Source organism: Lissotriton helveticus, chromosome 8, assembly GCF_964261635.1.
Source record: "Lissotriton helveticus chromosome 8, aLisHel1.1, whole genome shotgun sequence".
Taxonomy (NCBI): domain Eukaryota; kingdom Metazoa; phylum Chordata; class Amphibia; order Caudata; family Salamandridae; genus Lissotriton; species Lissotriton helveticus.
In genome coordinates this window covers 1,232,099,644-1,232,114,842 of record NC_136069.1, presented here as the reverse complement: position 1 = coordinate 1,232,114,842, position 15,199 = coordinate 1,232,099,644, and positions in this window count along the sequence as shown.

The window sequence follows — 15,199 nt, the reverse complement described above, 5'->3', positions numbered from 1 at the left end:
TGTTACCGTTCCAGCACACTGTGAGCGGAGGAGGGGTAAATTGCCTGCAAAGGGTCATCTCGTCAGAGGGACAGAGGGACAGCACCCCTGTGCCAGCCTGATGAACAGGGGCAGTGGATGATACAGCATCCCTGGGTGAGATCCATATATTCCAAGCCAGCTTCTGTGGTACGGTGCCCACACCACTGCACAGGTCACTGGCTCTCCTAATGACCTCCTCCCTGCAAAAATGGTGGCCCCATTGACCTCCATCTTGGCTCCATCCATCCAGTCAGTAATAAATTCTTCACTGGCTAAGGGGCAAGTTCCAAAGGAATGGAAGATTGCGGTGGTAAACCCTATTAGGAAAAAAGCGGCCTCCCCCTGGACAGATCTTGCTAACCTCCGGCCCATCTCCCTCCTCCCCTGCATCGGTAAGATGACAGAGAAGCACGTGAACACCCATCTATCTAACTTTCTCGAGGCAGCGGACGGCCTGGACCCCTCTCAATCAGGGTTCAGGCCAAATCACAGCACCGAATCAGCCCTTCTGGCAGTGACCAACAATATCAGGATGACACTGGATGAAGGGGGGTCTATGATTCTGGTGCTGTTGGATTTATCCGCTGCCTTCGATACGGTGTCTCACAAAGTGCTTCTCTGCCGCCTGAGGGATGTAGGGCTGGGAGGAGCAGCTCTGTCCTGGATGGAGAGTTTTCTCACCGGCCGCTCTCAAGAAGTTAGGCTGGGCTCCCATAAATCCATCTCCAGGCAGCTCACAAGGGGGGTGCCACAGGGCTCATGCCTAAGCCCCACATTATTCAATGTGTATGTGGCCCCCCTGGCCAACTTAGTGAGGTCCTATGGGTTTACCCCGGTGTCCTATGCCGACGACACCCAACTTCAGTTCCCTTTTAAAACCTTCACACCGGATCTGCAAAAATCCTTTGCAGAAGGTATGAGGGTTGTTTCAAGATGGATGGCTGAGAACTGGCTACAATGCAATGTGGGAAAAACAGAGGTCTTACTGTTTGGAGAGGCAGTGACTCTGTGGTCTGGTGAATGGTGGCCTGTAGAACTGGGTCCAGTTCCCATTCCAAAGCAGACGGTGAAAAACTTGGGAGTATTATTCGACCATGCGCTGACATTTAAACATCATGTCAATCAAGTTGCCGGCACATGCTTTAGGGCTATTGGTCTGCTGAAAAGGGTGTTCCCCTATCTACCCGACAACCACAGAAAGACACTAGTCCAGGCACTAGTGATCAGTAGATTGGACTACTGCAATGGCCTTCTTTTGTCTACAAATGAAGGCCAAATGAACAAACTGCAAGTAGTCCAAAATACGGCGGCGAGGTTAGTCCTTAATGCTCCATCTAGGACCCCCTCCCGACCTCTACTGGCGGAACTCCACTGGTTGCCAGTGCGGCAGCGCACTAAGTTTAAAATCTTGTGCACCATTCATAAATGCCTGATAGGTAAGGGCCCCAAATACCTTACAACTGCCTTTCAACCCTATGTCCCAGTTCGATCTCTACGGTCCAGTAATCTCCATCTACTACAGGTCCCCAAAATAAAAAGGTCCCGCCAGGGAGGGCGTGCCCTGGCACACTCTGGACCCGCTCTCTGGAATTCACTTCCCCCTACATTAAAATGTATTTCAAACCATCTAGCTTTCCGCAAAACGCTTAAGACCTTCCTATTCACCAGCGGCTAATTTTTCCATCTGCCTGAGTTACCTCTGGAATGACCTGGATAATTTTATGTTCCTTTCAGCTAGCAAAAGCGCGGAGATACCCCTTCGGGGGTCTATTCAGGCGCTATACAAGCACATAAAATAAATAAAATAAAGTGTTTCACGCGCCATGGCAGATGTCAACCAATGCTGCACCACATGTCCCAACACCACTGGTCCCTGCAGACCATCCGCAGCACAACCCGCTGGTAGCACTTCAACCCTTCAGTGAGCAAATGGATCCTTCCACCGCTGCCCTCAGATGGAAGACATGCGTATGTCGACTGAACAATTACTTGAGGGCAACCCGCAAAACTGATGAAGCCATCAAGAACTCCCTTGTTTTTTTTTCTGTGGGAGAGGACACATAAAAACGTTTTGAACATCTCTGTAACACCCCCAACTGAACCCAGACTTTGAGCATTTCAAAATACACCAACTGCGCCAATGTGAAGGGGATACGATTGGAAACTAGTACACCCACCTCCACAAATTGGCCAGCACGTGTACAGCTGACGACCAGCCGAACAAAATCCAGGGACAGCTCATCCAAGAATGCTGGTCCAAGACTCTTTAGGGTCTGATCCTGGGGCAACCCAACATCAGTCTTGATGATATCCTCATCCTGGAGCGGTCACACAACCTATTAGTGGGGCAAGCTGCTGAGATGTACATAGAAAACTAGACAACGATGGGGGTCCAACACTGTGTGCACTGGAAAGCTATTAATTGAATTATCTACAACTTATTCGTTCACCATAGGTACGCTCTACTTCTTGTGGTTCACAGTCACCAACCATTAGTCACTGCAATCACTCTAAACCAGAAGGAGCGTTACTATTTTAAAGAAATGATCACAATTAAATATGAAAGTCCAAAAGAAGATCCTCCAGATGTATGATGTCAAGTTCTTTTCTTTATTCAGTCACATCATCAATGTCAGCCAACTTGAAAAACAGTGAATAGTTTTGACAGCAAACGCGTTTCGTCCCCTTCCGGGACATCATCAGGTCTGTTAAGTAAAGAGTACAGAATCAAAATCCGACCATTAACATCAATAATGTACAGTACAACTCACAAGCATATGAATCCAAAAGTATGAATGGTATCAATTGGATCGTTTTACTCCTACTCTGCCTATGTAACAATCTTAGAACATTTCTTTGTTCTAGACAACAAAACAAAACCCAAATTTGTAAAATGGAAAAAGAACATAGCAACAACACATTTTAATCTGGATGGTAAGACTCAACGCTAAGCTATTTATCTTTATCACTAGCTTTCAACTCCCCTGTATTGTGTGGTTCTGAGAACTTCCCTTTCGTTTTAATCCTAATGACCATGTCATAACCCCCTACCCTTCATTTAGTGTGTCAAGAAAATATTGGTTGGAAATCTCACCTTCAGCCAATATAAATCCAATTGGTCTTTTTCTAATCTTGCACCATGTATCTTGTGTTCTACTGCGGCCTCATGGTAAAAAAATATACTTTATCTGTCAGGAAAATCCATATGTCCTCAATTTGCTTTTTCAAATAAAAATATATGCACAACTCTGTCTCTTAACACAACTACAAACATGGATACCAGAGTACCCTTCAGCTCACCTTTTAATCAATTTTTATTTGCACCCAAAAACTAAACAGTTTCCCAATTGGTCGAATTCCTGCTGAGCACAAAATACTGCTCTCAATCTTCAGCATGTGTCCAAATCCAATTTCACACCAAAAGAGTAATTATCAGTTTGATGGAATCCTATGTTTTCTCTATATGTAAAACAAATCTATCAGAATGACTGTATGCTCACCTCTTTAATATGTCAGTTTCCACATCTCACAACGAATGTTGAATCATAATGCTTCTAGGCTCCCAGATTCTCAAAATCCCTGTGTTACTAAACCAACCAAAATACAAACAATATATTGATTTAAAAAACCCAACTCTCCCACTAGTTTGAGTAACCCCTGCCTCGTGTGTAAAGCAAAGCCCCATATACTGTGAAATGACCGTACCTTTTCATTCAGGCCCAAATATCACCAGGCGTCCCTCTTCCGGCTTGATAAATCCAGAATGAGTACTGAAGCTTGCCAAGCTTAGTTTTAAATCCCCATATGTCCAATTAGAAACCACGTCTATCAAGTATTGACTCACAACCGTCCAATCCCGTAATTTGTCTATTAAGGCCCGAGATGTTTCCTCTCAGGTCCGCTAATGACGTATTACGTCCTCAAACATTGCTGATCGGCTGAGATTGCACGCTACCCTAAAACTTCCATTCACCAATCAAAGAGCTGAGTTCAACCCTCTATAGGACATTCCCTCTCTCGTCCGCCCATAGAAATTTCCTCTCATCTGACCGCAACTCCCAAAGTCCCGTCAATATGCAAGCCTTCATATTTAGAATCTACTCCTTGTCCGTTAAGTTATAACGAAGTTACTCAACCCTATTTATTCGAAAATGAAAATCCATTCCCATTAAAATCATATCGCTTCTGTTACTTTACTGCGTCACGAATCTTCCCAAGTATTCGATGCGCCAAAAAATTGGAAATACTTAATGATATTTCAACCAATCCAGTGTACATATACCAGCTTTGATAGCAAATCCAAATAGATTTTCCTACCTGAAAAAGTTACTCGATCCTACTTATTTGGAAAATCGAAACTCAATTCCCATTCAAAATGTATCGCTTCTGTTACTTTAGTGCGCCATGAACATTCCCTTGTATTAGATGCACCAAACAAACCACAAACACTTCAGGATGATATTTCAACCAATCCGTGTACATCTACCAACTTCGATAGCCAATCCAAATAGATTTTCCTACCCGACTCAACCATGCTAGTACACAACAATATGCCACAATGTAGGCATCAGGGTGTGGAAAACATGCGCAACTACCTGGTCTCGTGTGCCTAAACCATATCTGTCCGCTACATCATTATCTAAATCCATAAACCAGCAATCACCAGGTAAATCTTATTATTACTCAAAGTCAATCCGGTAACCATAATCCAATTGCCCTAAATTATTCCAACCCTAAGTACAGAATGTTCTGAGACACCATACTACTCATAGCCATTCACCTTACAGGTCTCCGCTCAGCAGGTGGAATAATGCCGCCTTGCAGCTCAATACTCCAACAACTATTTTATCCTGAAACCGTCTACCATAATTATGCAAATAAGAAGAAATGATCTTGGGGCTGTTATCTCACTTTCCTCACTAATATAACCCTTGCTTAAAAGGCAATCCACCTGCTCAAACGAATACCTCTTTCTAATGTAGACTTCTAATCATGCCAACTCAAGGAAACACAGTTCCAATCCCAATGCAACTATGTTCAATATCTTCCTATTATCATTATCTCACTTCACCCTAATACGGGTGGCCGTCTTCTCATTACCAACTCTAGACACCACAGTTCTGAACATGGTTCAACAGTACTCAATATCTCACACTTATCATTGTTACTCATCACCAAATCCGAGTATACACTGACCCCTGGACCCTCAAGTGAGAAAATAATGCAATTCTGTATCAGTATTCAAACCTTGTGAGACCGCTCTACACTTGCTGATCCATCTGGCTTCTGCCTGTCTAATCCTCAATTCTCAATCACCTCCTGTAATATTGGGAATCACCTTCTGTATTCCATGAAACTTGAACTCTTTCTGTGTGATGTGTTGTGGCTCTATGTGTAAATACAGTGGTGATCTAATATCCTGATTAATAATAGCACGTCTGTGCTACTATATCCTAGTTTTTAGGTTCCTTTTTGTACTACCAATGTATACTCTTTTACAAGCACAAATAATGGCATAAATGACACCTGTACTATTACAATTAATAAATGTATTGATATAGTAGCATTTTGGGCTGTTGTGCATGACATCTACTGTTTTGTTCATACCTTGAACACACACATTACAGGATCCACAGACATAAAAACCATTAGGTGGCGGTGGTAGCCAATTCGAATTGACCGAACTTAGTGGTCGAACATAATTTCTGGACACCATTTCTTTAATGGTGGAACATCTCTTGTAAGTTACCACTGGTCTATCTCCTACCAGATCCAACAGGCCAGGTACACCCATCAAAGAATTAAAAAAAAATCCCAGTGCTTTGATGATACTATGCTTTTGTAAACAGTAAGTCATCACAAAAGATACCTTTTTTTGGATTCTGTTTTATCCTTCTGTACCAAAGTTTATTCTCTTTTGATTTGAAGCACCCTTTCCTTTGCTTTTGCCAAATTCCTTGGCCTGCACCCTCTATTTCTTAATCTATTTTGAAGATTATCCAATTCAATTCTGAAATCACTGTCCAAACTGCAGTTTCTTTGTACTCAAATCATTTCCTAATAAGGGATTCCTGTAGTTACTGCTGAGGGATGAAAACTATCAGCTCGTAATATGGAATTAGTAGCCGTACTTTTCCTGAACAACTTACTACTGATTACATTACCATCGGCAAATAATTCCAAATCCAGTAATTCTATTTTCTTGGTGCTGTAATTCATGGTGAATCTAACATTAAAATCATTCTGATTTAAGTAACTGAAATATTCCAATAGCTCCGTCTGAGTGTCTCTCCAAATCATCAAAATATCCTCGATGAACTGGGCCCAAAATAGGACGAAATCTGTCCATCTTGAGGCCCCTCTACCACAGGCATGCTCCCTCTCAAATCAGCCCATAAACAGGTTGGCGTAAGAGGGAGCAAACCTTGAGCCCATCGCCGTTCCTCTCACCTGAAAGTAATTATTGTTCAAGATTAATGCACTAATTTCTACCAGCATTCTAGTGATCCCATAGACTAGCACTACGACTGCTTAAAAAATTATTGAGCGCCTCTTCTCCTCTGTCATTATTGATGCATGTACATAGTTCAACTACAACCAACATAACTAGTCTCATTCCTTCCTTCCATTTAAAATCCTGCAATGTATTTAAACATCCATAGTGTCACATATTTAGGATGGTAGATTCACCACCAAAGGTTTAAAAAAACTCCACCAATTCAGATAGATGTTCAGTAGCACTTCCAATACTGGACACAATTCGTCTTCCTGGGGGATCAGATTTCGACTTATGTATTTTAGGTAACGTGTAAATAAAAGGGGAGGTCCGATGAATTGCATTTAGATATTTATATTCCCCCTCATCAATTAATCCTTCCTCCTTCCAAGAGTACAATCTTTCTGAAATACATCTAGTCATTTTCTTGATTTGATTACCCAATATTTTAACATAGCAATTAGAGTTGCTCAACTGCCTCTGGATTTCTTGGGTGGAATTAGATCTATTCATAACTACGATGTTCCCACCCATATCAGCTTCACTTATTAATATTGTGCTGTCACTTTTCAGGTCATTCAAAGCTACTATTTCCTGTAGAGACAAATGATTCCTATTCTTAAAGCTATTCTATCCACTATCCTCTACGCGATGGAATTCCTTCATGGTCTTTTAACAAATATATCAATTGCTGCAAACTGGGTTCCCTGAGGTGTAAACGTGGATTTAGTTCTTAATCCACTTGTACAAGTAAAATCAGTTGTTACATTCAGCATAGCTGCTACATCATCAAAACCCAAACTTTCTCCTTCTGTTAATGACATAAGTAAATGGATACTCTGCAAATCAGAGATAGTTATATCAGAACTTTTAATGTCTGATTTCATGTACATAGATTTATCCATTATGACAAAGAAACTTTTCAACTTAAGATTTCTTGAAAATGTAAACAAATCAACTTGCAAACTCGTATAATCACAAACATTAGTAGGGCAAAATGATAAACCTTTCTTCAAGACTGATAATTCATGTTTATTCAATTCTCTATCTGACAGGTTAATGACCTCTAATTCCCTTGTTATTACTGAGTTATTCCCTAATTCCTGATCTTGTTCTGACTTCTCGTTCCCATTCTGATATTTCCGGTGTTTCCGCCCCCTTCTAGTTCTGTAGAAAGCACTGGGAAAAAAATGGAATTTATTGAAGGGTGTACCTGGCCTGTTGGATCTGGTAGGCGATAGACCAGTGGTAACTTATAGAGATGTTCCACCATTAAAGAAATAGTGTCCAGAAATTATGTATGCCCACTAAGTCTGGTCAATTCGAATTGGCTACCACCGCCACCTAAAGGTGTTTATGTCTGTGGATCCTGTAATATGTGTGTTCTAGGTATGACCAAAACAAAAGATTTCATGTACAACAGTCCAAAATGCTACTATATCAATGAATTTAGTAATTGTAATAGTACGGGTATCATTTATGCCATTATTTGTGCTTGTAAAAGAGTATACATTGGTAGTACAAAAAGGAACCTAAAAACTAGGATACAGGAGCACAGACGTGCAAATAATAATCAGGATATTAGATCACCACTGTATTTACAAATAGAGGCACAACACATCACACAGAAAGAGTTCAGGTTTCATGGAATAAAGAAGGTGATTCCCAATATTAGAGGAGGCGATTGGGAATTGAGGATTAGACAGGCACAAGCCAGATGGATCAGCAAATGTAGAGCGGTCTCGCAAGGAATGAATACTGATACGGAATTACATTATCTTCTCACTTGAGGGTCCAGGGATCAGTGTATACTCGGATTTGTTGATGAGCAACAATGATAAGTGTGAGATATTGAGTACTGTTGAACCATGTTCAGAACTGTGGTGTCTAGAGTTGGTAATCAGAAGACGGCCACCCATATTAGGGTGAAGTGAGATAATGATAATAGGGAGATATTGAACATAGTTGCTTTAGGATTGGTAATGTGTTTCCTTGAGTTGACTTAATTAGAAGTCTACATTAGAAAGAGGAATTCATTTGAGCAGGTGTATTGCCTTTTAAGCAAGGGTTATATTAGTGAGGAAAGTGCGATAGTAGCCCCAAGATCATTTCTCGTTATTTGCATAATTATGGTGGACGGTTTCAGGACAAAATAGTTGTTGGAGTATTGAGCTGCAAGGGGGGATTATTCCACCTGCTGAGCGGAGACCGTAAGGTGAATGGCTATGAGTAGTATGGTGTCTCTGGCCATTCTGTATTTAGGGTTGCAATAATTTTGGGATATTGGATTATGGTTACCGGATTGACCTTGAGTAATAATAAGATTTACCTGGTGATTGCTAGGGTATGGATTTATATAATGATGTAGCAGATAGATATGATTTAGGCACGCGAGAGCTGGTAGTTGTGCATGTTTTCGCAACCCTGATGCCCACATAGTGACATATTGATGTGTACTAGCACGGTTGAGTCGGGTAGGAAAATCTATTTGGATTGGCTATCAGACTTGGTAGAAGCAGTGTGATCCCGCATTTGTTTCCTGTTTAAAAGGCTTCCTCGAGCCATTTGAGCTGACGAGCTCGTGGAGAGGCACCTGCGCGTCTTGAGAGTTACTGAGAACCAAGAATATTTTGGCAGCCTGCTCAGCAACCCCGTACATTTGTATTTCCTAGTCTCTACCGATGACGGATAACAATCCAGAAACACATGTTTAGAGATGGCCAGCACCAATCTGCACCTACCTAGTGAAACTCTCAAGAGACTTTGCAAGTACACACACTTAGCGAACTGCATTGACCCTGATGCCTAGGGGTGAACCAGCTGGGAGGTGAAGAAGTGTGATTCCACATTTGTTTCCTGTTTAAAAGGCTCCCTCGAGCCATTTGAGCTGACAAGCTCGTGGAGAGGCACCTGCGCGCCTTGAGAGTTACTGAGAACCGAGAATATTTTGGCAGCCTGCACAGCAACCCCGTTTATTTGAATTGCCTAACCTCTACTGATGACGGATAACAATCCAGAAACACGTGTTTAGAGATGGCCAGCACCAATCTGCACCTACCTGGAGAAACACTCAAGAGACTTTACAAGTACACACACTTAGCGAACTGCATTGACCATGATGCCTAGGGGCGAACCTGCTGGGAGGTGAAGCAGTGTGATCCCACATTTGTTTCCAGGAAAATCTATTTGGATTGGCTATCAGAGTTGGTAGATGTACACGGATTAGTTGAAATATCATCCTGAAGTATTTTCGGTTTGTTTGGTGCATCTAATACATGAGAATGTTCGTGGTGCAGTAAAGTAACAGAAGTGATACGTTTTAAATGGGAATTGAGTTTCGATTTTCTAAATATGTAGGATCGAGTAACTTTGTCAGGTAGGAAAATCTATTTGGATTGGCCATCGGAGTTGTTAGATGCACACGGATTGGTTGAAATATTATCATTAATTATTTCTGGTTTTTTGGCGCATCGAATACTTGGGAAGGTTTGTGACACAGTAAAGCAACAGAAGCAATACGATTTTAATGGGAATGGAGTTTCGATTTTCAAATAAATAGGGTCAAGTAACTTTGTTATAAGTTAACGGACAAGGAGTGGATTCTAAACATGATGGCTTGCATATTGACGGGACTTTGGGCGTTGCGGTCAGATGATAGGAAATTTCTATGGGCGGACCAGAGAGGGAACGTCCGATAGAGGGTTGGACTCAGCTCTTTGATTGGTGGATGGAAGTTGTAGGGTAGCGTGCATACTCAGTGGATCAGCGATGGTTGAGGAACGTAACACGTCATTAGCGGACCTGAGAGGAAACAACTCGGGCCTTAATAGACGAACTACGCGATTGGAGGGTTGTGAGTCAATACTTGGTAGATGTGGTTTCTAAATGGACATATGGGGATTTAAAACTAAGCTTGGCAAGCTTCAGTACGCATTACGTTTTTATCGAGCGAGAAGAGGGACGCCTGGCGATATCTGGGCCTGAATGAACAGGTACGGTCATTTCACAGTAGTAGGGGCTTTGCTTTACACACGAGGGAGGGTTTACTTGAACTAGTGGGAGAGTTGGGTTTTTTAAATCAATAGATTGTTTGGATTTTGGTTGGTTTAGACACACAGGATTTTGAGAATCTGGGAGCCTAGAAGCATTATGATTCAAACATTTGTTGTGAGATGTGGAAACTGACATATTAAAGAGGTGAGCATAGAGGCATTCTGATAGATTTGTTTTACATATAGACAAAACAAAGGTTCCATCAACCTGATAATTACTCTTTTGGTGTGAAATTGGATTTAGACACACGCAGAAGATTGAGAGCAGTATTTTGTGCTCAGCACGAATTCGACCATCTCAGAAATGGTTTAGTTTTTGGATGTGAATAAAAATTGACTAAAAGGTGAGCTGAAGGGTACTCTAGTATCCATGTGTGTAGTTGTGTTAAGAAACAGAGTTATGTATATATTTTTATTTGAATAAGCTAATTGAGGACATATGGATTTTCCTGACAGATATAGTATATTTTTTAACCATGAGGCCACAGTAGATGCAAGATACATCGTTCAAGATTAGACAAAGACCAATTGGATTTATATTGGCTGAAGGTGAGATTTCCAACCAATATTTTCCTGATATACTAATCGAAGGGTGGGGGGTTATGACATCCTTCTGCCTATGATAACGCCTTCCGTGCATATACCTACCATGGTCATTAGGATTAAAACGAAAGGGGAAGTTCTCAGAACCACACATTGCAGGGGAGTTGAAAGCTAGTGATAGATAAAGATAAATAGCTCAGCGTCGAGTCTTACCATCCAGATTAAAATGTGTCGTTGCTATGTTCTTTTTCCATTGTACAAATTTGGGTTTTGTTATGTTGTCTAGAACAAAGAAATGTTCTAAGATTGCTATATAGGCCGAGTAGGAGTAAAACGATCCAGTTGATTCGCACTTTTGGATTCATATGCTTGTGAGTTGTACTGTACATTATTGATGTTATTGGTCGGATTTTGATTCTGTACTCTTTACTTTACAGCCCTGATGATGTCCCGGAAGGTGACAAAAAGCATTGGCTATCAAAAGTATTAACTGTTTTTGGCTGACATTGATGATGTGACTGAATAAAGAAAATAACTTGACATCGTACATCTGGAGGATCTTCTTTTGGACTTGCATATTTAATTGTGATAATTTCTTTAAAATATTAAAATATGCGTCTCCTCAACAAAGCATCAAATGGTAGACGCTCATGGCACCCACAATGGACAACATCATCATAGATCTCAACAGGTACTTGTGGTTTTCAAAGCTTGACCTCAGTGCTGGGTACAACCTACTACAGCTAGATGAGTGCAGCAGGTACATCACAACATTCTCCACACACTTAGGCCTGAGGAGTCACAGGAACATGAGCTTTGGAATATCATCTGCTGCTGAGGTGTCCCAAAACGCTATTAGAGAGGTGCTCTCCGGCCTCCAAAGGCTAATAAATGTCAGCACTGACATTCTGAAGCTACCGCATAGAAGCACAATCAACAAATTAGGGACACTTTGAAGTGACTGCTTTATCACGGCCTCACCTTACCAAAGATGGCATCCAGGTTGACCCACAGAATTCACAAGTGATTCAACAGCCCTGCAGTTTTTTTGGGTTGGTTCATCCCCATCCATGCAACCATTGTGGAACCACTCAGGTTACTGACAAAGGCTGATGCCCTGTGGTCCTGGGACCCATGCGAAGTTGAGGTGTTCCAACTTGTAAAGTCTGCACTCTTCTCAAGACAATGATGGCTTACCTTTAAACAAAAAAGAGGACAGAGCTCATTGTGGGTGCCAGCCTGGTAGGTCTTGGGGCAGTGCTAACAGAACAAGTTGGAACCAGATGGTGTGCACTCCTTGCCTTCACAAGCAGTGCTCACTCCCCAACTGAAGCCAAATATGCCCAAATTGAAAGGGAAGCCCTTGCCATACAATGGGCCTGTGGACATTTCCATCACTATCTGTGTGGGTGACCTTTCTGCATAATCACTTACCATCAACCCCTGGTCTTACTCTTTAAAGGCACATAACCCCATACTTTGTCCAGGATTGAGTGCTGGGCAATACAGCTGCAGCACTACCAGCTCGAAGTGGCATACCAACAAGGATCCAGGAACCCAGCTGACTTCCTCTCCCAACACCCTCCGCAGGAACACTGCAGCCCTGGACAGAGGAATATGTGTGAATGGTGATCCATGGAGGAATCCTGAAGGCATTAAACCTTTCAGAGATCAGAAAAGCGACAGCTGGCAATGTAGTACTCATGAAGGTCATGGCTATGCTACAAAAGGGGTCCTCAAACATGTTCCTGCAAGACCCCAAGCAGTGGGGTGAACTGGTCAAAGAAAAGCTGACACAAATCTGGAGAGATAGACACAAGCTGAGTTCCACCTTGGATGGCCTTGTGCTAGGGGGACACTGCACAGCCATCCCGCAGATCTGACTAATCGAGTGGCAGAGCTTGCCCATGGAGGGCACCAAGGAACCGCCAAGACCAAGAATGCTCTACAAGGGAAAGCAGAAGCGAATGACCTTGTGCCGTGATGTGAAGTATGCCAAGGTAACCCTGACTCCCCAGCCCTCGTATTTAAGGAGTAACCAAGAGATGCCCCTTGGAAGAATGTCAGCCCTGATTTTTTCTGTTTTCCAGATGGGCACACCACCATGCTGCTAGTGAACAGCCATTGCAAATACCTCATAGTGGAACTGATAGAATCAACAGCATTCCATAATGTCAACCCTGCACGGCAGAAGGTTCGGCCTACAGGAAGAAATTAGCACAGACAATGGTCCACTGTTTCAAAGACTCGAATTCCAGGCTTTCCTGCAACACCTTGACATGAAGCATCAAAGAATGACCCCAAGGTGGCCACAGGCCACTGGCAATGTTGAGCGCTTCATGCGTACTCTACAAAAAAAGGCATTGAGGTTCTCCATCCATGAAGGAGCAAACCTTGAAACGAGCCTACATTAGTTCATATGCGAGTACAGAGAAACTCCACATTGCACAACCAGGTGTCCTTCCTAGTCTCTCAACCTAGAAGGACACCGATGGGGTAATCATAGTGGTCCCAGTACACCCTGAGTAGTCTCCACCTGTCTGAGTACACCCAACATAGGTGAGGGCAGAACAACACCAAGGCAAGCAGGAAGAGAAGGGTGTACCGCTGCTGTTTGGAACCAGTAGGCGATGTGAGCCTAAGGGAGGGGGGTTGGAGTTCTCCACACCTTTCGAACTTGGAGCATAAAAGGTAACAACAGTGGAGGGCTCAATGGTAACTGCCCACTGGGGTGCGGAAATGGTCACCGACTACATGTCCTGATTCAAGAAGTGGACGTCTTGGGCGGGGATGAAGAGGATGCAGGAGGGGCCCAAGAAAAGTTTGAAATAACTACAAGGGCAGGACCCTTAATCAGCAAATGGAGGACGAGCAATCTCTAGACCAGGGCCATCATAAAAGTTGAACTGCAAACCCCCAGGGAGAAGCAAATGGAGCTCAAGCAACTAACCCAAAACCAGCACTACACTAACCCTGGGCGTAGTGTGCGGAGTGGGGCTCCGCGGAGCTACGCGAAGTGGGCACACAACTACGCCCACCCGCGCACTCCGCGTAGCCCCACTCCGCGCCACCCGCCTCCCTCCCGCCCTCCCTAAATACATAAATAAAAGTATAAAAAGCTTTTAAAAACATTTACCTTGTCTGCCGCGTCCCCGGGGCTCCCTCTCGCCGTCCCGCGATTCGCGCCGCCACCGATTCGGATCCTAATGCGCATGCGCAGGCGGCCGCGCATGCGCATTCCTCATGAGAAATGCGCATGCGCGGCTGCCCGCGCATGCGCATTAGGATCCGAAATGGCGGCGCGAATCGCGGGACGGCGAGAGGGAGCCCCGGGGACGCGGCAGACAAGGTAAGTGTTTTTAAAAGCTTTTTATACTTTTATTTATGTATTTAGGGAGGGCGGGAGGGAGGCGGGTGGCGGCCGGCTACGCACCGTCTGCGGAGCGCGCGTAGTGCCGCCTGGCTATGCCCGCTACGCAAAATGCGTAGGAGACGGCACTCCGTGCACTCCGTGCACGGAGCGTAGCTGGCCGCCCACCCTTACACTACACTCTACGCCCAAATCTGCAGCCTAGTCAGAGACTCATGGCTGTGTGTGCAGGACCTAGCCTTGGGAATGAGAGTAAAGTGGAGAAGAAATGTAGTGAGCCAAGCAGCCATTATCCCCAGACCCCTAACCCTAGATGTACCGCACCACACCCGGGAGTGATGGATGTGATATAAAAGGGTTGAAGACCGCTCAGGTTCTTTGTCCGTACACCAATAACTGTGTGCTGAGTATCTCTTGAACAGTGCCTGCCATTGTGGGGGACTACTCCACAGGCTACACAACACTGTGTCTGAACTTTATCCACTATTTCCATGCCAATTATTGGGTGGTAGTTTCAAATTTCCTAGCCTAAAAATAGATATACTACTGTCTTTGACATGAAAATATATCTGATTGTTTCAGGGAGAGAAAGTGCTTACTACTTTTGAACTATAAAGACAATACAATATCCCAACAGGTTAAATTCTAAAGGCAATTATTTTTGCATGCAAAAAGCATTACACAAACATGAAAGGAGACACTTATTCAAAAAACTTG